The sequence below is a fragment of the Rhineura floridana genome, chromosome 3 (genome assembly GCF_030035675.1).
Source record: "Rhineura floridana isolate rRhiFlo1 chromosome 3, rRhiFlo1.hap2, whole genome shotgun sequence".
Classification (NCBI taxonomy): domain Eukaryota; kingdom Metazoa; phylum Chordata; class Lepidosauria; order Squamata; family Rhineuridae; genus Rhineura; species Rhineura floridana.
Window position 1 is genome coordinate 1,786,184 of NC_084482.1, and position 26,019 is coordinate 1,812,202.

Below are 26,019 nucleotides of genomic sequence, written 5' to 3' on the forward strand. Positions count from 1 at the left end.
CCATTTCCCATGCTGACTGGGGTTGATGGGAGTCTGAGTCCATCAACACCTGAGGAAAGGGGCACTGGTTTTCTTCTGCTTTATAGCTAAACTGACAACTGCAGGAAATGTGCTTACAAGACTGTGGAAAACAGGAAGTGCTCAATTTGCCCCCTGCCACACCCAGCAGCGTTACTAGTGGAGATGCTACCAAGTGTCACTGGTTTTGGGGGGGGCAGGGAAAAGCCAGTACCTTCCCCCAGCACATTCAGAAAGGCCTACTTCGCACTCTCAGACTGTTTGACTAGTAGACTGTAAGCCTTTAAAGCATGGAGTGACTGTGCTGCTTCTACCACATGTCCTATCAGTGCTTGATTTCTAACACAGAAGGTGGCAAGAACTCCTGGCTTTTCTCCTGAAGGTCTTCACATACCCTGTCAGAGTTGGTGGAATGTTTACCAACAAAGTTCTGGTCTGCGCAATTGGCACTCCTACAGGTGAGCCGCTCTGAGTTGCAAATCGAAGGGAGGGAAAAGGGGCAATATACAACTCCTCAGACTCCAATATAGTTGCAACCCCCAGAAGAGCCCAGACAGTTAATTCCAAATGTTGAATTCTGATTTCCATCAGCCCTAGCCAACATGGTAAGTGGTCAGGAATAATGGGAGTTGGAGTCCAGCAACTTCTGCAGGGCCACAGGTTCCCCACTTCTGCTATAAATAGTTAAGTGGTCAAGCCCAGGTCTTTGCCAACAGCTGGCTTTGGTCTTCCCTGTCTGGTCGTCCCCTCCTCCTGCTTCACTTGCTGTCAGCCTATCTAGTTCCTTGGCTTACTTCCCACTTTCATTCTTCTTGAAAATCCATCAGTTGTAACCCAACTCATGAAAAGCCTTGCTGTGAATCTGACCACTTGGCAAAATGCCTTGGCCTCCTCCAGCAACGTTTGAAACTCCTTAGGCATCCTAGCCCCCTATCCTGCAAGTACTACCCAGTCAGGCTCTTCTCCTACTATCTGCGACCATATGCTGGCAACCCTCTAACTCCAAATGTCTGTAGAAGGCTAGTTATGGTTACTCAGCGGTGAAAGAAAGGCATTCAGCCAGTGACTCCATGTCAGTGGAGTAGTGGAATCTGCTCCAAGCTCCTAGAAAGTTCAAACTAAAACCTGGAGTGGATTCCACCATCTCCTACTGCGTTCTGCACATGCTCAGAGAGACTTTTTCTTTTTGTTTCTTATGTCCCAGGGTTGAGGGCATGGGCTGAAAACAGGTTCTGGGGCTGCCAAAAGGAGCCCTGGCCCAAATCAAGGTCCATGGACAATATCATTCCCCCCATGTTATAGCCAAGCCTTCTTCATCCTGGTGCCTTCCATGCATTTGGGACTACAGCCATGCTAGTTTAGGCTAATGGGACATAGTCCAAAATATTTGGAGGGAACCAGGCTGGGCTATTGCCACTATAACATAGCAGTAGTAATGAGGTTAGTTTGTAACCACATAATTGATCCAAAGCAAGGGTAGGGAACCTGTTGGCCCTCTAGATGTTGGATTGGATTACAGCTCCCATCATGCCTGACCATTGGCTGATGGCAGTTGGTCCCCACAGGTGAACCACCCCAATCTAAACAGTCCTGATAGTGTATTTTTCCACAATGCACTCTACAGCACTGTTGTTGCACATGACCCGCAGTTATTCACACTTGTAGTGTTACACTGCAGAATCTTGCCTTTCCCCAGTGGTTTCTAGTCTTTTCCTCTCCTCCCTGAGTTCCCCAGCTAAGGGCAGGGTACGGGAACACTTAGAGGGCCTTCAGGCCCACAGCGAGGGAACAGACTTGTGGCGTGGCTCACGCCTTCTTGCTAGAGATGGGAGGCACAGTAGCATCAAGGTGGCGGCAACAGCTCTTCAGGAGGATCACACTCCAAAGCCAGGGTAGACGTGACTGCATAGTTTGCAGCCAGTGGTGATAGACCCACAGGCTGCCCCTTCCTACCTGCATTTGGAGCTGGAGAAAGGCAGGAAAGCAGTGTTAGGCCCCAGCACCACCAGGCCTTTCTGCACCCCTACCTTCGGGATGGTTGAGCCTCGTATCTTCTACCTGCCATGGCCAGCAGCACGTTGGAACGGCAGGAGCAGACACGCCATCGAGATGAAGGAGGAGCAGTCATCGTCTCACTCCCACCACTTGGAACAGGCCTCGAGGCTGTAATAGAGGCCATGCCACAGACCCCCCCCCCCATCTATCTTGGGGCAGGAAAAATTCCCAAAGCTGAATAAGGGGGTTTGTGGCGAAAGAAGTCTGTGCAGCCAGGGGCAGCTCCCAGTCCAAGGGCTAGCATTTCCTGTGGGTCCAGTCCCACAAAAAGGAGACATTGTTCTGAAAAAGGGCACAAAAATAGAAGGCGTTCCAGGTTCCCCTCACCCACACCCTCCTCTTCCTCCCTCTCCTCCATCGCTATTTCTTCCGCTCCCTCCTTCTCAGCCATTCATAAGAAGAGCCATAAGGGCAAGCACAGGTCCAAAAGGGCCCACTCTTCCCCACCCTGAAAGGGAGGCAAGGGATCAAAAGGAAAATTAGCAGGGAAGCTGCCTCTGCCCTGAGGCTCCTCTTAGGCTCGGAGCACTCTTCTTCATCAGAAGGCAGGGAGGAAGGGGAGTTCTCCAAGGAAGAACTGGAGACCCCACCCCCATGGGGGAGACTCTTCCAAACAGGATTTTCCCAGCGTTGCTAGCAAAGGCCAGATGGATTCTGGAACTCCCAGAAGAACAACCCAAGAAGGATCAGCCAGGCACCTCTACCTCCTCCAAAGGCTCCAAAACCGCTTTTCCTGATGACTAAAACAGGGTAGCTACACTTCCCTTCCCAGTTTCATTTCAAGAGCTATGGCAGGCAGAGTGGGCGACTCCAGGCAAGCACAAGCCAATGTACAACCTGGTGAATAAGCATTATTCCTTCACTCTTATGTGATGGGACAGCTTTGAACACTGACCATAGACCCAAAAGTTGTCACTCTTTCTTCCTCTGCGTCCTCCCCACAGAGGGGGAAGGGGGACCAAGGATGCCTGTGACAAGAGAGTGGAAGTGGCACTGTGCAAGGCCTTTGAGGTGCAAGGGGCCGCCTTCAGAGCTTCCACTGTCATCTCTGTGTTTGCATTGGTGAACATGATGTGGGCAAATGAGCTAGCCAGCAGAGAGAACGTCCCCAAACACATCAAGGATGGCCTGAAGAAGATCTCATTGGCAGCGGCCTTCCAAGCAGGGAGGCATTTAGGCAATGATGTCTTTGTGCCAGGCTGGTGGCTTCTAGCAAGGTAGCAAGTTGTAACCTGTGGCTTTGTCACTGGGATGTGGACAGGGTGAAGTGTGGATGGAATCCATGATGTATTACATCTGGATTGTCCTTTGAGATAGCATAAATATATGGAAACAAAGTTGTGGAGAAGGGTTATGCCGCCCGACCAGATCAGCCACTCAGGACCTTCTCTCCGTCCCGCCAACTAAAACAGCTAGGCTGGTGGGGACGAGAGAGAGGGCATTTTCAGTGGCGGCCCCCACTCTCTGGAACTCCCTGCCATACGATCTTCGGCATGCCCCTTCCCTGAACGTATTCTGCATAGCCTTGAAGACCTGGCTCTTCAGACAGGCCTTTGGGACTTCCGGGGAGGGTTAATTTTTAGGACAAATTGCCTATTACTCTGAACTGTTATTATTTTACTGTCATGTTGTATTTTATTTGTATTTCTATTGTGATGCATTATTGCAATTGCATTGTACGTCGCCTAGAGTGGCCATCGGCCAGATAGGCGACACACAAATTAAATTATTATTATTATTATTATTATTATTATTATTATTATTATTATCATTATTCCATTGGGAACTGGGTTAGATATCTATAATAAATCAAAACAGGCAGGCCTAGGTTTCCTAGGTTGTGGGCTATTTTTATTCTTTTCTCTTGCTAAAACGATATCTTATTGGCTCTATTGACTTTTTTTTCCAAAGGGCAGATGGAGCATGATGAGATGCTCTTGTCTTACATTCAGCTGTAACAGAAAAGGCAAACAAAGTGATTCCTCACAAACTGAGCTTCAGAGGGACATTCAGGATGCTGCCTCAAGTAGTTATTGTTAAACTTTGTTGCATGGCAGAAAATTATCCTGGTTTGCCTTGTAGACCAGGAGTAGCCAATGTGGTGCCCTCCAGATGTTGTTGGAGTCCAACTCCCATCAGCTCCAGCCAACATGGCCAGTGAGGAAGGATGATGGGAGTTGTAGTCCAACAACATCTGGAGGGAACCACATTGGCTACCCTTGTAGACCATCACATTGACCTCATCTACATGTAATGTGAAGCCATAAATCAAAGTTAAATTAGCTTGTGCACGAGATGTGTGCGCGCAGCCCAAGCACTCCTAGTTGACTTCTCCTTTAGTCAAGTGGAGTAACAAACCATGAAGCAGTTGGCTTAGTATTATGTGCAAACCAGCTCTTGTGGTTTATGCTTCCTGATATTCAGAGAGATAGGTGAATGTGATGGTCCAGCCCTGGATGGCTATTGTGTGTTGCAGACACATGGGGTAGAAACACTCTCACTATTCTGCTGGTTCCAGTGTGTTTCCACCTCTCTGTCCTGAAAATGGGAGCACATGATGCTAGTTAAACCCCACCCCTTTTTATTGTAAAACCTGGTGAGAGCAGCTTGAGTGTGTGTTTTTAAAAAATCAGCTTCAAAGAGATTTTGCAACTTATCGGCAGATCAACCCATTTCCCTCTCCAGGTGTGGCCAATGGAAACGCTTTGCTGTAGGCAACCAGTGTGCTCACAGCCATAGACTAAGCGCTGCTAAAGTGGAGCTGAGAGCTGAAAACAGTTCTCCTGATTTCTTAGGTCTGTTTCACACCATTTCACTTTATGTGTGAGTAGATCCAAACTGTCTCCGTCCATTTGCATGTCTGTGGTCACACTAGGAAATGTTAGTGAGGTCACAGGAGTAACTGCAGCTGTATCTGTGAGCTAGCTGCCTGCTTCACACGAATGTTTCTCCATGAAAGCTGGATTCTGAATATGGGCCCCTGCTCTTATGCATAGGGGGAAAAGAGACTTGTGAACCATCCTCCAAAGAAGAACATTGTCTGGCACTTGCTGACCTAACCCTGAACAAAAAAGAAGTCTATGATTTTGGTGCAGAAAATGTGAAAAGAGCAGGAGGGACCCTGCTTGTGCTGTCGCTCTGCACAGCACCATGTTTGTTGATAGCACAAGATAAATAATAACACCTGCGGCCCCTTGTGATCCACCAAGATGAATGTAGCCCACCATCTATAAATGCGCCCCACCAGGAGCATAATAAATCTGCTTTTGGGCTGCCTGTCTGTGACTGCAAAATCAAGGAGGGGGTGCTGTCATGCAACTTGCAGGCTCAAATTCACAAGAGAATGATCTTATATCGTATTTTAAGTAGATAGTGTTTTAGAAATATTGGCTATGAACAGAGGGCCAATTCAATAGCCTGCAACCCCAGTATACCAAAACGCCTGTGATGTTCAAAGCAGCAGTAGTAGGCAACAGGAACACCTGTTTGCACTGTGGAGAGGACTAAAGAATATATCCCCCCACCCTCTGAACGAACAAGAGGGTGGGGGAGAAAAGGAAGTACTTCTTCAGACAGCACATGGCATTCATAGCGATGGCTACCAACCTGGATCACTTTAAAAGATTAGACAAATTCATGAAGGGTTGGGTGACAAGTGGTTACTAGCTATTACTACTTGCCACCAGTGTCCCTGAATACCAGTGGAGAGAGAGCACAAGCGGAAAGCGTGCTGTTGTGCTCATCTCCTGCTGCTGGGTTTCCGATAGGCATCTGGTTGGCCACTGAGAACAGGATGCTGGACTAGATAGACCACTGGCATGAACAAGCAGGACTCTCCTTATGAAGAGCCTTATGTTCTTAAGAAGGACACCCAGTGTCTCCAACAGCCATTACCCTTGACAGTTCTAAGGGCTGAAAGATGACAGCAGGAACATCTGGTGGACTTTGGAGAACACATTTCCAAACCCTGATCGCCTTTGCCACCACCACCAGCACTTTAAGCAAATTAAGCAAATTAAGAAGCCACATGATGCCATCATTTGATATCATTGTCAGCACCTGGCTTTCTTGGTCTGTGGGGGCAATATGCTCTGCTTATAAATTCAGCCAGCATTGAATCCTGGACTGTGTCCACACTAGGGAGGAGGTGGAGAGTGAGAAGGGGCAGAGTGGAGAAAACAACTGTTTAAAAAAATGGGTGGTGATGGTGAAGAATGGAGTGGAGGGGAAAAGGAGCCGGAATGGAGATAAAGAACTGTGGAAGTGAAAGATGACAATGTACGTGTGTGTGTATGTACTGTGTTTGCAGTCGGCACACAAAGTGGCCTCCACCACCCTCTCTAGCTACTGTGCTGCATTTGCAGTATTTTAACTTTTTTGCATCTCGGGAAAATGTTTGCTTGGGTGAGTGTCCCTTAGTTGGTCTCAGGGCAGGGTCCAGGAGGTGGTTAAGTGAGAGAGATTATGCTTGCTGGCTGAGGGGGGGTGGCACTTGGTTTGACGTGCAAAGATCTAAGTAGTGGCCTCTGCCTCCCTCCCCACCTCCTTTACCACACTAGGGCATTAATGTGTATGTTGGTCACTGTTTCTGTGTATGCCTTTGTCCACATGAGTGCTTTCAGTTTTGTGCCTCCGAAATCTCTCTTGCTGTTTCCCATCCATACTAGTAGGCAGTGCCTGATGGGATGTATTTGCACTATTGTCCCGTCTCCTCAACCAGTACTTTCTCACCCACCATAAGTTCCAGAATCCTGAGGTCTGTTGTGAGCATACTCACAGAATCATAGAATAGTAGAGTTTTAACAGAAGCAAAAGCTGAGAGTAGCCATACGCGCACCCTGGACTTACCAACCCCAACTCTGTTTGCATTTTGTCAAATTTGTAGGGCAGAGAGGAGTTCAGGTCTCCTGCTCCCCTGGTGCATTCACTGTAGCTACCCAATTTCCCTGCTTTTTAAAGTTTGATATCTGTGGGCTATAGGTACATTCTTAAACCTCAAGGCTTTTTGCCTATTAGTGAATTTCTCTGCTTTTTAATCTGGGAGGTAAGAAATGGAATCCTGTGCAAGTTTGCTAAGAATGGATTGATCATTTGCATGCTTACTGAGTTCAGTGAGATTTACGCCCCTGCAATCATGTTTAGGATAGGTGAAACTGACCACAGGGGATGGGGAGGAGAGGAAGGGGAGCGGAGCAGGCAGGAGGGGGAGGAGGGGGAGGAGAAGTTTGCTAAGAATGGTTTGATCATTTGCATGTTTATTGAGTTCAGTGGGATTTACTCCCGTGCAATCATGCTTAGGATAGGTAAAACTGACCATGACGAGGGAGGGCTGGAATGGAAAAAGGAGGAGGAGTGGACAGAGGAGGAGCAGAATATGAAGGCCAGAGTATGGGGCAAGGTCAGTAATAGGATTACAGGTACTCTGTGAACATGGCTGATTTTTATTTAATTTCAACAAGTTAGGAGAACTCTGGCCGGAACAAAAGGGTCTGTTTTCCCCCCGATCTTTTTGCACTTTGAACTCTTGATTCTCTCTGACTGTTTTGTGTATCACTATGAAAATTTAGACGGTTGTTAAGCAAGCGTTTTTGAGTTCAGGACAATAAGTTTTGTAAGGTTTTGTTTTGAAATGAGCTTATGGGAAGCAGAATGGCATGAGGGTATTTTCAGTTTAACATTGCAGAATGCGAAAAATCCATGCTGACTATAGTATACAGCCACTCTCGTGGCAGTATAATTATACTCTGGTCAAGATTAAACTATGGATGAGCCTAGCAGCCCCTAACCCTTTACACATGAGTAACAACCTTAAAGCCTGCATAATACCACATTGTTAAGAGAAAGATTACAAGCAGAGGCCTTGTGGGGCCAATTTAGGCTCAGTGTATTAATAATTTAATTTGAAGACTCCCCAGCAATCAGTATTTCTGTTTTATTAGCATCCTCTTGGAGGCTGTTGGTAGCTCTATAATGGGCCGAAGGGATCCATTGCACTAGCAAATTGGGCACTCAGCGCTGGGATGGGCAAAACCTTTTGTAGGTCTCATGCTGTTTAATAGCTCATTAGTTCTGCAAGGTAGCAATTTTCTCTTTTTTAAATGCACAGGGAGATGGGGAAACAAGACAGGCAGCAGCTGATGGGAAAGCAACCTCGTCTCTATCCACCTTTTGATATTTACCAAGTTCCTTCATAATCACTCTGCTGCTCAGACGTGAGGAGTCTGAACAAAGATCAGAGCCAAGTGAATTGTTGCTTCCCAGAACCAGAAGCATCTTCCAGTTTTCAGAAGCTGGGAGAATCCTTTGTTTTAAAAAACGAAAATTAGTTGTGCCTGTTGCTGGTGCTTCTCTTGTTTTGTCCAAGAAGATTCTGATTAACTCATCCCAGCCCTGTTTGTAAGAGAGCTTTCCTGTTTGACAGCTGTCATTCTGCACAATGGAAAATGTCTGCCATGTGTGTCTCAAAAAGATGCTTACAATCCATATTAATGGATTCCTTGGGTTTTGTTTCCTTTTAGACTATGATGAGCAAATTATAGGTAATTTACTTCAGCTCACAGAAAACACTTCCATGCTTAATCTGGCCAAGATTTAAACAATGCTGAGACCTCAACCCCTTTTTCAATGCCCTCCCTTGGCCCTGGAATATATAAAGAAAGAGCATCGGAGTATGTGCATTTTCCTCCCAACTCCACATATCAGCAATTTTATGTCAGGGCTTCCAGGTCAGTGCTGCAGAACTGTCATGCAATCTAGATTCAGGAACATATTTTGAAAAACACATTTCTGTTCTTCATAGCAAGTCTTTGTGGCATGAAACAATCTGCTTGCTTTTTCTTGTGTGCATATTTAATACTGCAATACCTATAAGGTTTCTAGCATGGATGGCAAGTTTAAAAACGGTTCCGGAGGGGAGAACTGTATGCACAACCAAACCTCTGTCTGCCATTTTCACCGCAGCAATTCACACTGCTCCAAAGGCAACCTCTGTCAAGATTGAAAACTTTGGTTCCTTTGGAGTAGCAACTGCTGAATCAAAAGCAGTAACTGGGGAAGAGACTGTTCCACCTGCTCCACCCCACGCCTGCCTGGGAAAACTTACAAGGAGCATTTAGGGCAGGGGTGGAGCCCTCCAAGTCCCCTCAGCCCCAGCCAGCATAGCCAGTGGTCAAGGATGATGGAAGTTGTAGTCCAGCAACATCCGGGGGAGCCAGAGGTTTTCCACCCCCTTTCTGGTATTTGTGGGGACTGGTTTTGTTTGTTTTGCTGTTAGGTAGAGAAAATGATGTGTTTGGACTTTAGGATTTTAATATTAAATGTGTTGTTGAGTTATTGTTGTTGTAATTTGTATTTTACTTTGTTGTTCAAATTTTGTTTTGTATTAACCACCTGTTTTGGCCAAACATTGGCACAGAATTAAACTGTAACATAGTCTCCCACAGCCTGGTCCCCTCCAGATATTTTAGACTACAACTCCCATCAGCCCCAGTCAGTATGACTGTACATTCCAGGTGTGCTGGCTGGGACTGATGGAAGCTGTAGACCAAAACATCTGGAAGGGACCAGGTTGGCAAAGGCTGCTATAAAATAAAGTTTTGATGCAAGTGTGTGTTTTTCGTTTTCTTTTTGTACTCTTGTGAGTCTGAGGAGTCCAGCATTTGTGGACCTAATACTGGAGTTTATTTGGTTATCTCAGTATAACTACATTGAACTTTTCAATTGGTGTTATACCAGTTCAGCTGTCATGGCTCCCCCAAACAATCCAGAAAATTTCAGCTTGTTGGGAGTTCTTTAGCTACCCTCACAGAATTACAGCCCCCGGAGTTCCCCAAGGAAATGACAAGACAATTGATTCCATTGTAACAGAGCAGTCCAACTCAGAGGTCCAGGAGTGGAGCTGGCAGAAGCAGAGCCGGTGAAAGGGGCCTGCCCTTCAGAAGCTGCTCAGAGGGAAGGATGTTAGCCATGCCAACAAGGAGCGGTGGAAGGAAATGAAATGTAGGTTTCCTTCCTCCAGCCCTGTTCCATCCCTATTGGCTGCCAGGATGGAGGGCCACAGGACCTAGCCGAGGGGGCTCAGGATGTGGTGTAAACCCCCCTCCCCTTGGTTACGCCCCCTACATGCTCCTGTATCAGGCCTTCTGCTGGCTCCACTGGCACTGGTCTCAGCTAAGCCAGCTGGGCCCTGTCTCAGTTCCCCGGCATTGCCATGACTGTGCCTGGGGGCGACGGGACTTCTTCCAGCGGAGCCCAGTGGCATGACATCCTTCCTCCTCCACAGCTACGTTGCATCCCCTCAGCCTGGCATATCTAAATAATAAATAATTTGCCCTTTCTTTGTAAATTCTAGTCTAGTCAGAATGCTGGAATGGAGGCAGAATGTTAGGTTAGGCAATCCTTGTGCTCTTGAATGAAAAAAGATCATGTCCCATTAGCATTGTAGAAGATATAAAACATACAGATTAATTTCAGTGGGCCACTGTGTACTTAAACACCATTTTAATCTGGAATAGAAAATATTCATTAGATTTGGAAGGACAATTAATCTTTTAAGTTTTTCCCCATCAAATTTGACAACAAAGAGGGGAACCTTTATCATTGTGCAAACTGCTTAATTAATCAACTAGTTAAACTGATTAAAGTCTAAGCACGGACATCCCCACAAAATATTTGATGACAGTACTATGATATTGACCATCTTGACAATCCATTAAGGGCTTCAGCAGTGATTATCTTCTCATTTATCTCTGCCTATAATGCCTCCCCCCCCAAAAAAAAAGTTCTTGTTGATTTTTTTGGGGGGGGGGAAGAAAGATGTGGAGCCAGAGCAAATGGGACGGAGAGGAAGTTGTGCATGTGAAGGTTGGCAGAAATCAAACACCCCCTGGCCAATATGCACAGACTAAACCAACATTGCACAGAAAATGCCTGGGGCAGTGGATGATGATGGTTCTGCTTGCCTATTAGAATCACTCTGGGGACTTTCATGTATGTGTGTCTCTTGTCCGTTGTGGGGTTGAATGAGGCTGTGCTTCGTGGCAAAAGTGTGCAGGAGGTGGTTTCCGATTCCCAGGTTACCAATTGCTTTTTGCCTCATTTCAACCATTTCCATTTTGCCCCAAGCAAGAAGTGGGAAGAGAGAAAGAAAAAAATAGTGAACAATGAAACAGAAATTCTCACATTCTTAACAAGGTGGCATTTCAAGTAACTGATTCTTTGTCTTCTGCGTCTGGGAAGGGGAGTGGGCTCTTAGCTTGGGGCAGGCGGTATCACCCTGTGAGTAGGAGGGAAGGGGTGGGAACTGTTCTCCTTTTGGCCACACATATGCAAAGGTTGAATCGTGTTGGTATCCAATTAGTCACTAAGTGGCATTGGAATTGATGTAGTTGTATCTGGGTGGAGTACCTGGAAATTCTTAGCTAGCTTCCTGACTGGTGTGATCTCTACGCTTTGCTGGAATCCCCCATTTGAGACAGGCACATTTTTACTGGTGAAAGGGAAAACTAAACTTTTATATCTGCCTTTTGTGTTATAGTTCCAAACCACTGTCTGAATGAGAAAGGGATGAGGTGCCATGTCCTATGAGAAAAATCTGATTTCAGAATGTTGATACACAAAGTGCCTTTTTTGTGAAAAAATAAACCAATGAGGTGCTGGTACTTGTTGTTGTTTTTGTTGTTGTTTAGTTCTACCCCGCCTTTCGGCCAAAAGGCCCTCAAGGTGGCTTACAAAAAAACACAAATATAAAAATACATCAATAAAATACATCAATACATCAAAATACTTCAAAATACATCAATAAAACAATACAATTTACAGTAAATGGAAATGGACTGCCTTCAAGTTGATCCCGACTTACGGCGACCCTACAAATAGGGTTTTCATGGTAAACGGTATTCAGAGGGAGTTTACCATTGCCTCCCTCTGAGGCTGAGAGGCAGTGACTGGCCCAAGGTCACCTAGGGAGCTTCATGGTTGTGTGGGGATTCGAACCCTGGTCTCCCAGGTTGTAGTCCAGCACCCTAACCACTACACCACACTGGCTTTCACAATTTACAGTAGCCAATACATAAATAAATAAATGTGGGTGAGAAGAAGGATGGGCACAGGAGAAGTCCAAAGAAATGGATCTTGAGGGAAAGACCTGGAGGAGAGATCCTTTTTCCATGACGACTGAGATGATGGGTTAGCGACGCCATGCTACTCATGGTGGATGTTTGTCCAGCCACCACTGACTGCCCCAACCCAGATTATCAAATGGCACCAGTCTCTTCGCTTCGGGCCTGCTTCTCGGTGGCGGCGGCAGCGGCTGCTGCAGCTTCCCCTCCTGCTCCTGCTCCTCCTCCTGCCCCGCTGGCAGCAGTGGTGGCTTGGGCGGGCCTGGTGTGGGCCTTGCAGAACTGCTCGAGGCTGACGGCGTGCTCCCCGCAGCTCAGGCGGGCCTCCAGCCAGCGCACCAGGGCCGGAGGAGGAAGGCAAAGTTGACGCCGCCTCCATGGCGCCCGGCGGAGGAGCCTCATTGGCGGCAGTGATGGCAGCAGCGGCACTACTTTGGGCGGCTCCTTCTCCCATCTTGCTCCAGAGATCGGAGGCCCTGCAGATGTTGCTGGTCTTCATGGCGCTGTTATTAATTCTGCGGGCGGGAGGTTCTGCTGCGGCTGCTGATAAAAGGGCCATGGGTGCCATGGTTCTGCTGATAAAAGGGCCATGGGTACCATGGTTCTGCTGATAAAAGGGCCATGGGTACCATGGTTCTGCTGATAAAAGGGCCATGGGTGCCGGCCCAAAATGGCTGGCATGAGCAGCAAACGAAGTACTGGTACTCTGCGCCAACAAGTACTGTCACCAAAAAAAAGACCTGGGTTTATTTAAATACTGTCATCATTGGACAAGGCACTGTACTAAGTAATGTATGCAACAAAGAAAGAAAGGCCCCTGCAGTGGTAACTGGTGCACATTGGAAGTGGTGAGGGCAAAGGCAGCAGGGAGCCAATGGCAGGCAGAGGCGCCTAATTCTAGTTCCGCCCCTGTCCTCCTCCCTGCTGAGTTCTACAAGGGACAACAGTGACACTGAGGAGGAGGAAGCTGACAGCCAGGGCCACCCCCTGGACCAGATGTACGTGAGAAAGCAGGCAGGCGGGGGCTGAGGGCGGAGTGAGATTGGTGGGGCAGTGGCCCATTTGCCCTAATCGGCCAGCCTCCACGGAGCACCTTCCCTGAGAAGCTTAGAGTGTAAATTTCACCAGCCACCTTGAATGGTGCATTAAAAAAATATTAATATAAACAAGCAATCAAGCAATCAAGCAGTTGGAGAGACAGCAGAGGGAGAGTAGCAAAGATGACAAGGGATGAGGATGAGCACATTCAGTTACACGTACTGTAGATTGTGTTTCATTTGTGGAGGAGGACCAAGCTGTAGGTTTTGAGAAGGAATTTGGGAGGAATTGAGAGAGAGAGAGAGAGAGAGAGAGAGTACCAACTTTGGTGTCACGGGATGGCTTCTAGCACTGAGTTTTATATTCTTTGCTCACTAGGAGATGTTTTTATTTACTAGGACTTCCAGTATTCTTCATAGCTGGTTTAGCCAATGATTCCCACTGATTTTACTGATTTTTGTTGCTCTCATGTGTGTTTATTGTTGCTGTCGGGTCAATTTTAAATCCTGTTTTATTTTAAGGATTCGTGCTGTTTAACCTTGTTGGGAATTTTGGTGAACTGAAGGACAGCCTATCAGTGCTTTAAGCAAACAAACAAAAATCTTGCAACAGCAGCTGGTTAGGGTGGAGCCTCAATTCAGAAATATATGACAGTACTTAAATCTCCTTGAATTCAGTCAAATTCAAGTGCACTCCAGAATATCTACACCTGAAAAAAAACCCTTGCTATATAATCCTTTAGAAGTACAGTATGCTATATGTAAAAGCCTTCAATTTACAAACAAACAAGCCCCTCACACAACAATCACTGAAGGAGGCCTTTCCCTTCCTTTTGCCATTTGAGGCTGAAGAGCTGAGCATCAAGAGGTCCATGATAGGAATTTTCAAAAACATAATAGAAGTCATGGGATGGTCAATTGGGGGGTGGGTAGAAAATGCAGCCTTTCTCCCCTGTACTGTTTTCCCCAATAAAAATAGCACAACCCACCACCACTCCCAGCTGTGATTTTCTCTTTGGATAAATGCATACACATACCAATCTAGGAACAGTCACATTTGGCCCACTGTCTGTTGTAGTAAAACTATGCAAGCTTTCAATTTACAAAGTACCCTTCTGCTTGATGCTTAAAAAGTGATCACATAGCATACAACCCACTCGTGCAATTAATCAACTATTTTCAAATACAGTAAATTCATTTCTTCCCGTGCAACGCACTAAAAAAAAAAAGAAGACCTGAGAGCTGCTTCTCTGGGTTCGATAGACTACCTCAGTCCCTGCAGGGCCTGTGATCTATGGGCAGAGCTCCAGCCTTGAGATCATTCTCAGCGACTCAGGCATCAGTAAAGGGTATTGATTGCCTGTTCTTATATACAAGCACAAAGCCACTTTTTTTGTATTGATTGTGTCTTTGGGGGATGGTGCTGTTAATCACTGTGCACACCCGAGCAGCCCACACGCGCCCCTACCTTGAAGCCATTTACTGTAATGAAATGCCTGCAATCCTGGCACCTCCATCACCTCGAGAGAGTGAGAAGGAAGGCGAGAAAAGAGTCCAGGCAGCTGGAAAACTCTTGCTCCATGAACCTGGGAGAAATTTCTAAACTCTTTGATTGAAAGCGTCCAAGGTTTCTAAAATAACAGGTGAGCTTCCTTGCAGAGGCTTGTAGGGTATTCCCTAAGGGCATTTGTGCAAGCACCTTTCAGATACCCCCTTCCCTTTATGCAACTGCCTGCCTTCAGTGAGACACAAGACTGCATTTCCCAGACCTATTACTTATATGACAATTGGTCTAAGAAGTAACTTACAGGCTATAGAGAGCTGGCTTGTTAAAATGCAGAGCACTTAGAAGAAAAAGCTGCTATTCAGTATGGCAGCCCACAGTTTGAACAGGAGATGGGAATTCAGTTTACAGCCAGCTGGGGTGGACTGCTTTTTATTCTCTCTCTCTCTCTCTCTCTCTCTCTCTCTCTCTCTCTCTCCAACCCTTTCTCCAGGGACTTGAAGGCAACGTTCTGGGGGCAAGAGGCATCTAACTTTATTCTCACAACAACTTTGTAAGGGAGGTTGAGCTGAGAGAGATTGACTGTAAAACATGTCACGACTAAGCAGGACATCAAACCTAGATCTCCCCCGTCCACCAACTCCTCAGTCAGTCCTTTAGGACCCCACTGGCTCACTTACAGCATCTATTTGACAAACTGGCAACAATTTGAAATGTTTATGTCTTTGTTCCAAGCATTTTATCTGAAATTATTATTTTTTGTTTTTGTTTTAATCTTTTCAAGGACGCTCCTTAAACTTTAAGGCTTAAAGAAGCGATGTTCTATTTAAGTAGAGAGGGAGCAGTGAATTCTGCCACTCCTGATAGATACACAAAGAAAGGTGTCCTAGGACAGACGAGGAGAGCCTTTTCCATTTTTTGGACCTGTGCACCTGCCTTCTTACTCCTGGCACATTTTCAACTATAACATTATATTACATGCAGCTCCTTACATGACATAACAGAAACGAGAAACCCAGAATAAGCCAAGTAAAAAGCAGAGTATAAAGCATGAGCTTAGAACAATTTAAATGCTACCCATGTATTGCCCATGATTGTCAGTATGGTAGCCTTTACACCTATGCTGTGAGCGCATGATCTTCATAGTGCTTGTGTTTACCTGTTACTCCATTTCACCCTTTGAATGTCCTGATCTCTTTATTCGTGTTTTTTTTTTGCCTCTCCCACCCTCCATTCCTTACAATGCAGCTAAATGACTCCTGGTGGCCTCCCACCTGAGATGATCCAGTCACAGATGCACCCACACCTCCTCCCAGAGATTACAAAATCAAAGTCCATAAACATAAGAAGGATGTTACTGAGCTCTGGTTGTTTTCATTTAGGACTTTCAGAGTGAACCTGTTTATTGAGCATTCATCTTAATTTGTTTGCAGGAAGATTAGTTGATGCTGGTTGGCTATTTAATGAGCATTTGTTCTGATTTGTTTGCGCAGAGGTTAGATGTGTCAAAGCCAGTGTTATCTCACACTTTCCAGTGCATTTTCCTGTCATATTCCAAAAAAAGTCCAAACTTTTGGAGAAGCTGGTTTGTTGCACAAGATCTCCCAATCCCCTATAATTGTGCTGTTAATTTGCTGGTATGTAAACTACATCCGAAAAGAGCAACAGTCTCAAAGTACCCTCGTTCTATAAAATGTCCCTGGAGTTTTTTGAAGCTGAGGAGATTTTATGTTCTGGGTCCCCAATATTTTGGTATCCCACAATAAGTTTAGGGACAATCCTTAAAAGAAATCTGGTAAGAACCACACAGATCCTATAGTCATGCACTCACCATTTTCCCGGCAATCCTGAGGGTTACAAAGTTACTATAAAAGCACAAAATGACTTGATTTTAATCACAATCATTATTTGAAGCAAGCTTGTCATTATAATCATTAATTTTTGTTCAGTGATATCTTATCACTTCCTGTTTACTGTTTTCTTGACTCTTGATTCACGTAGACAATTTATAGAACCGTACTTGGGTCAGAAAAAATGCCCTTTGCCAATAATCCCAATCATGACATTAACACTGGTTAACACTGGTTTACTCATTTAAATTTATAGCCTGCCCTAACCTAGTGACTCACTAGGTTTTTTACATCCGTTAAGACAGCCATCGCCAACCTGTCACCCTCCAGATGTTTTGGAGTACAATTCCCATCATCCCCAGCCAGCAGTGGGTTGATGGGAATTGTAATCCATAACATCTGGAGAGAACCAGATTGGGGGAGTCCGAGTTAAGTTTTTTTGTACCTTGAAGTCCACAATGTAACTCATTTGGGTTATGAAGGATTAAAAAGGGGGGGAAAGCTCTGAAGTGATCAGCTGCTTCCTTGAAAATGAGAGGAAGTTCTGGGGGACTTTGCTGGCAAGGGGAGCTGCTGCCTTTTAAAACTAGGGCTGCAATCCGACAGGTTCTTGAGATTTGATGCAATTGTATATGTACATGTAATCTTACAGAATATTGCAGGCTTCAGGATGTAACAACCATTGTTTAGCATTACAAGAATGAACCTAGCCTCCCCATTAGCTTGCATGCTCCCCTTTCTTCCTTCAGCATTGGTGCAAAGAGACCAGATGTTCTGCTTCAGTTTTTTTATACACTGTAGTTTGCTATGTCATCCAAACCTGAACAAACTGAGCTTGATCTTAACTATGGCTCCTGTAAACAAACTGTGGTTTACAAAGCTGACTTGTTAAAACAAGCTTTAGTTAAGATTAACCATACTTTAGGATCTGAATGTAATACTAAATTGTGGTTGATCAAAAATGAAAGCAGAAGTTTCCAAACTCTTTGTGGCCATGCTGGAGAAGGAACAGAGGAGTGCATGAGCTTGACAGGAGGCTAGGCTCATTAAAGTTCAGGGCTGGTCCCCTACCACTGATTTTGCAGTTGCCTCGTGTTTGTGACCACTCTAGTTTTGTGAATGGTTCATCAAGCCCAAGGAAAATCCAAATAGAAGCACTCATGCCCTTCTCTAACTAATGTGGGGTATGATCCACTTGGAAGTTCTCCTGCACAAGATCCACTAAAATGAATGGTGCCTTTTCACAACTCCCATCCATTTGCACAAAAGAATTTCTCATGGATTGTGCTCCATGGAACAAATTGGTCTGTTCCTCATCTGCTGCTTGCCTGGTGCTGGTTTCCCGAGAGAGAAGCCTCTATCAGCAGAACCATCTTTGGATTGTCTTCATTACAACTGCAATGCACTCTACATGGGGTTACCCTTGAAAACAGTATGAAAGTTGCGGTTAGTTTAGAATGTGGCCGCCAGGCTGCTAAGTGGGTCACCTAAGTGGGACCATATGATGCCATTTGTTAAAAAGCTGCGCTAGTTGTCTGTTAGCTACTTCACCCACTTCATGGTACCAGTGCATAAAGCTCTGAACAGGTTGCGGACCAGGCACTTCTCCAATACCAGATGGCTTAGGCCTTAAGATCTGTTGGGGCAGGTGATGTCTCGCTCCAAGGCTTTCTCCAGTTAGACCTGCATTTGGCCCCACCCCCACAGTTATTGTTTTGTTGTCAGCCAAAGCCATATTTGTTTATCCAGGAAGAGGACTTCCCTTTAAGGTAATCCATACCCAGTGGAACCAGAGATAATGCAAATCTAAAAACAGTTATACAAATAAATGCTAATTAGCACCTATTGTTGGCCCCTTTCTTTGATCAGCCTCCCTCATCCTGTCAGTCAGTGGTTATAGTAACAATCTGTCAGCTCACCCACTTCCCTACCCTGTCCTGTCTCCTAGCTGCAGGCCACATCTGCAGGTTAATATTTGCTTCACACAAAGTAGTTTATTTGGACTGTCTCTGAAGCCTGTGGCTTTATGTGACAACATGAGCCTGTGCCACAGCCTAGCTGAAGAGGAAGGGGATTTGCAAGTGGAGCTGGGCCAAGGTGTGCGGTGGTGAATGGCATATATCCCTGTTGCCAAGTCAGCTGGAACAACATGCCCTCTTGCATTGGGATTCACATCCCAATTGCATGTCCCAATAAAAATTATGCAGGGCAGAAGAATGGCATCCACATTCGATGTGCATCAGAATCGGAAGGAGGAATGGCAAGCTCAGGGTTCTGGTTTTGATGTACAAAGCCCTGTGCAGCTTGGGACCAGGGTATCTGAAAGATCATCTTACCCCTTATATACCCAGTCGATCACTGCCCTCTGCAGGGTGAGGGTCTCCTGCAGATACCATCTTATCAAGAGGTCCAATCCACACAACATAGGAAGCAGATGTTTAGTGCTGTGGCACCTACCCTTAGAAATTCCCTCCCCTTAAATATTAGACTGGCGCCATCTCTCTTAATTTTGTCCTGAATACCTTCCTCTGTCAACAAACCTTTTAAGTAGAGACCGTATCCCAGTCTGCGTCTAATTGCTATTTAAGATGTTTTTAAAGCTATTATTTAAAATACGTTTTTAAAGATGTTTTATTTTAATATGTTTTAAACTCTTTTGTTTTTAAGATGTTTCAGAATGTTTTTAATGTTTTTGTTTGCCACCCTGGGCTCCTTCTGGCAGCAAGGGCAGGATATAAATGTCATATAAATAAACAAGGAACCTTCCCCCGGGTCAGCCCACTGGTGTAGAACTAAGGCATCCTGACCTCATTTCTTGCAGCTGTAAAGATGGAGGGACCTGTGGTCCTCCACATGTCATTGGACTCGCAGCATTCCTGTCCATTGGCCATGGTGGCTGGGGCTAATGGGAGCTATACTCCAACGATGTCCAGAGGACTAGAGATTGCCCATCCTGTCATGTAATACATTAGAAGCTAGGGTATCTAGGTCTCTGCCACAATTCTGCCATATTACTCAGCATTGCACACGCTGCAGAACAGCATGTTGTGGGCAACACTCCCAGTGGGCAAGGCCAGAGGCAAAAGGGAGCAGAGCAGCAGATGACTCTTACTTTTGTACAGAAGGCTTCATTCCAGCCGCAACAAAAGTAGAATGTTTCTACACACACGTACACACCTTGCACTTCTCTCCATAATCTCTCCAGGAAAACAGGAATTCTCACAGTTTAGTTCCAGAACACATCCCAGCCAAGCAAAAGCTTGGAGGGTGTGGAGTCACAGCCTGCAGAGAGGTGTATGGCCTGGGGAGAATCCCAAAGGCCCAACAGAGCAGACTGAATAGAGCACCCCCATTCCCGTTATACAATCTTATTCTGTCCTCTCAGTTCCTGATCCCAGCAGTTGACTCAGAAGTCCAGAATGCCCTTCAAAATCTGCAGTTCTGGAAAGATCATATGGGACAGTTTTGAACTGGTTTTGAGCAAAACCCACCAAGTCTTGTTACACTAACCGAAGCATCCAAACCCAGAGATTCCTTACAGGGGTCATACTTGTAAAAGAAAAGAGAGAACTGCCTTTTGGGGTCAGCTTGGATTCCTGGCTAAGTGAGTTGGTGGGACCAGCTGGCAGGGAAAGAGAGAGAGAGAGAGAGAGAGAGAGAGAGATGAGTCAGCCACTGACTGCTGGGAGCCGAGGAAGCAGCCGCAGGGTCTGTTCAATAAGATGTACCCTTGGAAGGTGATGACATGACCTTTGTGGTGGCAAGACAAACAGCAGCTTGGCTTTACCTGTCCAGCCACATCTATCTCGGGGACAGCATGACTGGCTCTTGAATGCAGTGGAGAGGAGGTGGGGCAGCGTGTCTTAGAGAGAATTTCCCACTGCCTAAGACCACCCTACCCCCTTTGCTTCCAACACAGTTAGAAACGGCCAAACGGCCTTCCTACTGGCCAATGAGCAAGAGGATATAAAGCCAGCAAATGAAAACTCTGTGTCTGGAATTGTTGCCGAGTTTTATAAGATGGGACTAGTGAGCATGTGCGTGTTAAAATGTTATCCATTGCAGGAGGACACCTCTCTTTACCTATATTCTTAACATTTATCCTTACTAAAAAAAAAAAAAAACCTTCCTGTCAGGGGTAAAATCTATATATGCTTTTAGGTATGTTCACCCCCTAAAATAGCTTTGAATGGTGTGTTTTGTATGTGTGTGATGTGCATACTATACCATGTGTGTGTGAGAGTGTGTGGCGCTCATTATTGTTTGGGCCTTGTGCAGCCCCTGGCAGAATGACTAAGGCAGTGTGAGGGGTGGGGAAGGCAGCGGCACTAAACAATCCCTCAATGTATGCCACTGCATACATCAGGGTTGCCAATGAGGCGCTCTTCATATGTTGTTGGATTCCAACTGCCATCATCCCTGGTAATTGGCCATGCTCGCTGGGGTTGATGGGAGTTGAAGGCCAACATCTGGAGGGCACTACGTTAGCTATCCCTGACATCCACCAAGGTACACATATAGACCCATCTATGATTCCAGCCTCCCAGACCCAACTGTATCAATTTTTCACTAAAAACCCCAAATTATGCAAAAGCTAGGCCCAGAACCAAGTTCTGCAGCTGGTGTACATTTGGAAAATTAAATTATTTCATTTACATGCTATGAAAAGTGTACACAGTTACACAATATGAGTGTTTCTTAAAGGCATTCTGTTCAGAACATTTTTATACCTTTTCAGTGCTGTGTTCGTTATTTTTGTCAAGTATTTGGAAGGAACATGATTTGAGCTTTATCAAAATATGGGAGAAGAATTTGGGGAAAGGGCCTTAGCTCAATGGTAAAGCGCATGCTTTGCATGCAAGCAGTCCCGGGTTCAATACCAGGCATTTCCAGGTGGGACTGGAAAAGAGCCCAATCTGAATCCCTGGAGAGCCTCTGAGCTCAATGGACCAATGGGTATAGAACAGCTTCCCTCAGGGTTGGAAGGTGCACAAGCAGAAGGAGATAGTGGAAAGCTTTGGAGAGGGACTTGCTAGTGTGCTGAGTGCAGAAGTCATAAATCTGTATGTGAGGTCTCTTGTAGGGATATCTCTTAAGTGAGGGGATGTACTACCACTCTACCGTCAGGCGGAGGAAGAGAGGATTGGATTGGGAGTCTCAAAGGGCCCCTGTGATTTGAAGAGTTGCACAGCCAATGCAGAAAGTGTGCCTTTTCCCACATTGCATTGCATCCATATCATAAGAAGATGTGCTTTTTTCATTCCCTAGAATTCTTTAGAGAGCCAGTGTGGTGTAGTTAGAGTGTTGGACTATGACCTGGGAGACCAGGGATCGAATCCCCACACAGCCATGAAGCTCCCTGGGTGACCTTGGGCCAGTCACTGCCTCTCAGCCTCAGAGGAAGGCAATGGCAAACCCCCTCTGAATACCGCTTACCATGAAAACCCTGTTCGTAGGGTCGCCATAAGTCGGGATCGACTGGAAGGCAGTCCATCAAAAGAACTCTTTAAGAGCACAGCAGACACATCCTTAATCATGCTGGCAACCCTAATTAAGGGCTGCAAGAGGAGGGAAGCTTACCTCTTTCGCCAGATGCTTGAGGATCACTGCTTACCTTCCAGGGTATACAGAGGCCAGCCTGGGTAATTGATGGCAGGAATATGAGGCCTGTTGGGTCCCTATGGGGCCTGTGGTAGAAGCTTACATTACTAACAGACTGGGCATCCATTCAGCTATCAGTCTTGCTTTGCTGTCTGTCCTTCCTTCCTTCCTTCCAGATTCCCCCTGCAATTCCCATTGTAAAGTGTAAATCCACCTGGCCTGTGTGTTGTTGTTCCTCCGTGCTGGCAGCCCTCCAGCCACAGACAGAAGCCAGGGGCTCAGAATAGAAAACCAGTGTGCCTGTTAATGATGAGCCTGATGACTCATGGAGCTAGCAGTCACTTCCAGTTCAGTGCCTGTATTCTTGGAATTGTTAGATATGGCTCCTATCAGCTCCTGGAAATATCAGTTCCCCCTGGGTGGGCTCTCAAGTAACAACAGTTGCTGTACAACAGCAAGTGGCTGACAATACCTTCCGAAAGATAAGCGAGCAAGGCCTGGTATTCTTGGGTCAGAAGCCCAGCCATTCACACTGAAATGGTTGTTTGGGGATGCAAAGTGCATTTATCACCCAATGAAACACAACCATAAAAGGGCTGCCATTTGATGCCTTGGCTCTTGGGCAGCTTGTGTTGCTATTTGTATGCAGGAACAACAGTGCATACAAAAAGCACACACCCCAAAAAGCCATGGGTGGGTTTGCAAGGAGGGACCAGAGAGTGAGGGCTCCGTCCCTCTCCTTATGCTAAGATTAGATACATGATGCTTAAACAGAAAGGAATGCATATAGCTCAATGCTTAATAATAATAATAATAATAATAATAAATACTATATAGTAAAAATGAAATTCTCTGAGCGGGATCCTTATGAAGCCAAAGTGGCACCATCTGTGTATCCTTAGTAGAGCTGGGGAAACCTCAAGGTTTACAGAAACACATACACTAAAAAAAGTAGGGGGGGGAGGCCTAAAGGAGGAAAAGCACTGCAAAAACCAGCCCATTGAGGGCTGCGCATTCGGAATGAATATGGGGGACATTTGTCCGGTTCGGAGCGGGATCCACGAGACGGAGACGCGGGTGCAATTAAATCGTGTTTTATTAAAGTAATGGATACATCAAAAGCAGTGCGCTTCATAGAAACCCCTAAGCTATCTCACTAGATTCCCTAACTGCACTCTAGGCATGCTCTGCAACATTGAAAGAAAGTTGACTCAGCAGCTCCCACCCACAAGCGGCAGGCTTAAATAGGCAGAGTCTTGGAGCATACTCTCTGGCTCCTGTGCAATTCTTGCCTTTGGCCTGTCCGTTTCTCCCTGCATCGAGAGCAGGGTGAAGGGGGCGTGCTTCCAACACCTCGTCCAAAGGAACCTGCTCCTTAGCCAGAGATTTGAGGTCAGGTGGCAGCGAAGTACTGGACTCATCTCGCAAGCCACTGGGTAAAGGGGGAGTTAACACCCGCTCCGGCTCATCGTCCAGCTGCTCCTCTGACATGTCTGGGGGCGGCGCGCTCTCCCCGGCTGGGACAGCGCTGTCCGTGGGAACTGGCCTGAAATCCTCCTTACTCCCTCGCTCAAGGTCTTGCGGAGTCTCAACAACTCCTGGGCCATCCTCGCCCTCTGACAGCTGAAAAGCCTAAAACTCATATCCTCCCCCCCCCCCGGCCCTCGCAAGAGGGTTGGGGCTCGACAGTATTTAAGGGTTAGAAAATCAGTGGAAATGGAAAATGGAATGAAGTATTCTGGAAAAAAACCAAGGCTGGCTGGAACCCTGAATGCCATGCTACAATATGGTGGTGGTGGTGGTGGTGGTGGTGGTGGTAGTAGTAGTTAATACTTACAAACATGAGCATAGTGCTCGCTAAAGCTCTGTTGCAGAGGTGGAGTTGGATCTGGGAGAATTATAGTTTTCCTTAAGCTACTTAGTGAGTTCATGCTGAGGTGAGATTTAAAGCAAGGGACTTCCTGATTCAGTCTTGTTTAGCTGTTACACAGTGGCTCTGCGCAGCTTTGGGACTGTAGTAGCCCACAGCAGCACAGGGGTGGGGCTGATATATACTGTGCCTTGTTTTCAGTATGAGCAGAGATAGAGTGCAGTTTCAGTTCTGTCACTCAGTTCTGCAGCCGCTGGATGCCGCCGCTGGACACACTTCTCCATGCTGTCGACAGCTTTACTCTGGGCAGCACACATGCTTACATTCTCCAAAACATAATTAGCATGGAGCAGGGTTGCGGACCCTGTGGTCCTGCAGGGATTGCTGGACTACAACTCCCACCATCTTTGGCCATTGGTCAGGCTCGCTGGGGCTGATGGGAGCTGAGAGTCCAGAAACTTCTAGTTGGCCACAGCTTCCCCAACCCTGGCTTATTTATTTATTTATTTATTGTATTTGTGTGCCGCCCCATAGCCGAAGCTCTCTCGGCAGTTTACAGCAACTAAAAACATCAAAAACAAACATACAAATTTAAAACATCTTTTAAAAACAATTTAAAACACAGTTTAAATTTAACACAATTTAAAAAACACATGCTAAAATGACTGTCACAAGCTGTCACAACAGCTTTTATAAAGGATTACAGATATTTTATAATTTTCTTTTATAATTTAATTTTTGTGTCGCCTATCTGGCCAAGGCCACTCTAGGCGACGTACACAATTAAATTCCAGTAAAATACAATAATATTTGGGGATGCTTAGGTCTATCAGCGGGTCGTGTCCATGAAACCTAAATGAAAGCTTAATTTGTACAGAGGCAAGAGACCTCTAAATAGCCAGATGCTGGGGTGGAATCTTGTTTGTAAGCTTCGTAGAGAATCTTGTTGTCTGCTGTTGGAACATAACACTCAGTTAGCTAGGGCTTTGGTCTGCCCCAGAGGGGACTGCTGGTAACATTTTTTATATCTTCGGTCGAACTAGCTGTTTTTGGAATAGGCAGCAGATGGAAGAAAGCTGTTGAATTACATAAAGTTCCTCACCAGAGCAAAATTGATTACAAATGCCATGATGAATGTGATACAAATAAGAAGAGGATCGACTAGTTTGTGGTCCGGAAATGCATGCATTTAGTTTTGCACTGAAACAGAGAGACCTTAAAAAAACAGTATTTTACAAATTAAGCTACAATATTTGTTTCTTTTGAGGAGTAAAACTCAAGACTTACACATTTGTGAGTCTTCATGTGTTTTTTATATAAATGAAGTATGGGACTGAAGGCATAACATTTCTTCAGTTTGTGACTTTGCCATTCTTTCAGATCAGTGGCACTTTGGCTGCAGAGCACAGCCTGCAAATTGTCAAAGAATAATCAGAACAACCTTTCCTGCAGAAGTTGGCTCATTTGCATTAACTCAGTAACCACCGAATGGTTATCAAGGACCACAGAATGAGGGAAACACACATTGGGCCCATGAGGCACAATCTGCCAGGATACGGTCCCAAGCAGTCCCCATGGAAATGAACAAGAGTTGTGTGAGAGTACTATTTACTCCTGTTCACCTTAGTGGGACTTGTAAAGGGGAACCTCCCAGGTGGATCCTGTCAATGTCCAAGTGAAATTAGGATTTTTGTCCCAGTGTAGACCACTTTATACTTGCTCACATTGAGCTGCATTTGGCACTTTATTGGCCATTCACCCAGCTTGAAAATATATTTTGAGAGCTCTTCACAATCCCTTTTTGCTGTTACCACCCTGCACAATTTGGTGTCCCTCACAAACTTTCATACCTCACTGTTCTCTCCTAACTCCAGATCATTTGTGAACAAGTTTTAAAAGGACTGATCCCAAAACAAATCCTGCCCCCCCTTCCTACATTCCTCTGTTGTGAGAATTTATACCTATA

General features: G+C 45.8%; 1 protein-coding gene across 1 annotated transcript in view; it reads left to right on the plus strand.

Annotated features, from left to right (window-relative positions):
• The window catches only part of PDE4A (phosphodiesterase 4A), a 373,782-nt gene that overhangs the window by 193,986 nt on the left and 153,777 nt on the right, over positions 1 to 26,019 (plus strand). The window lies entirely within an intron of this gene.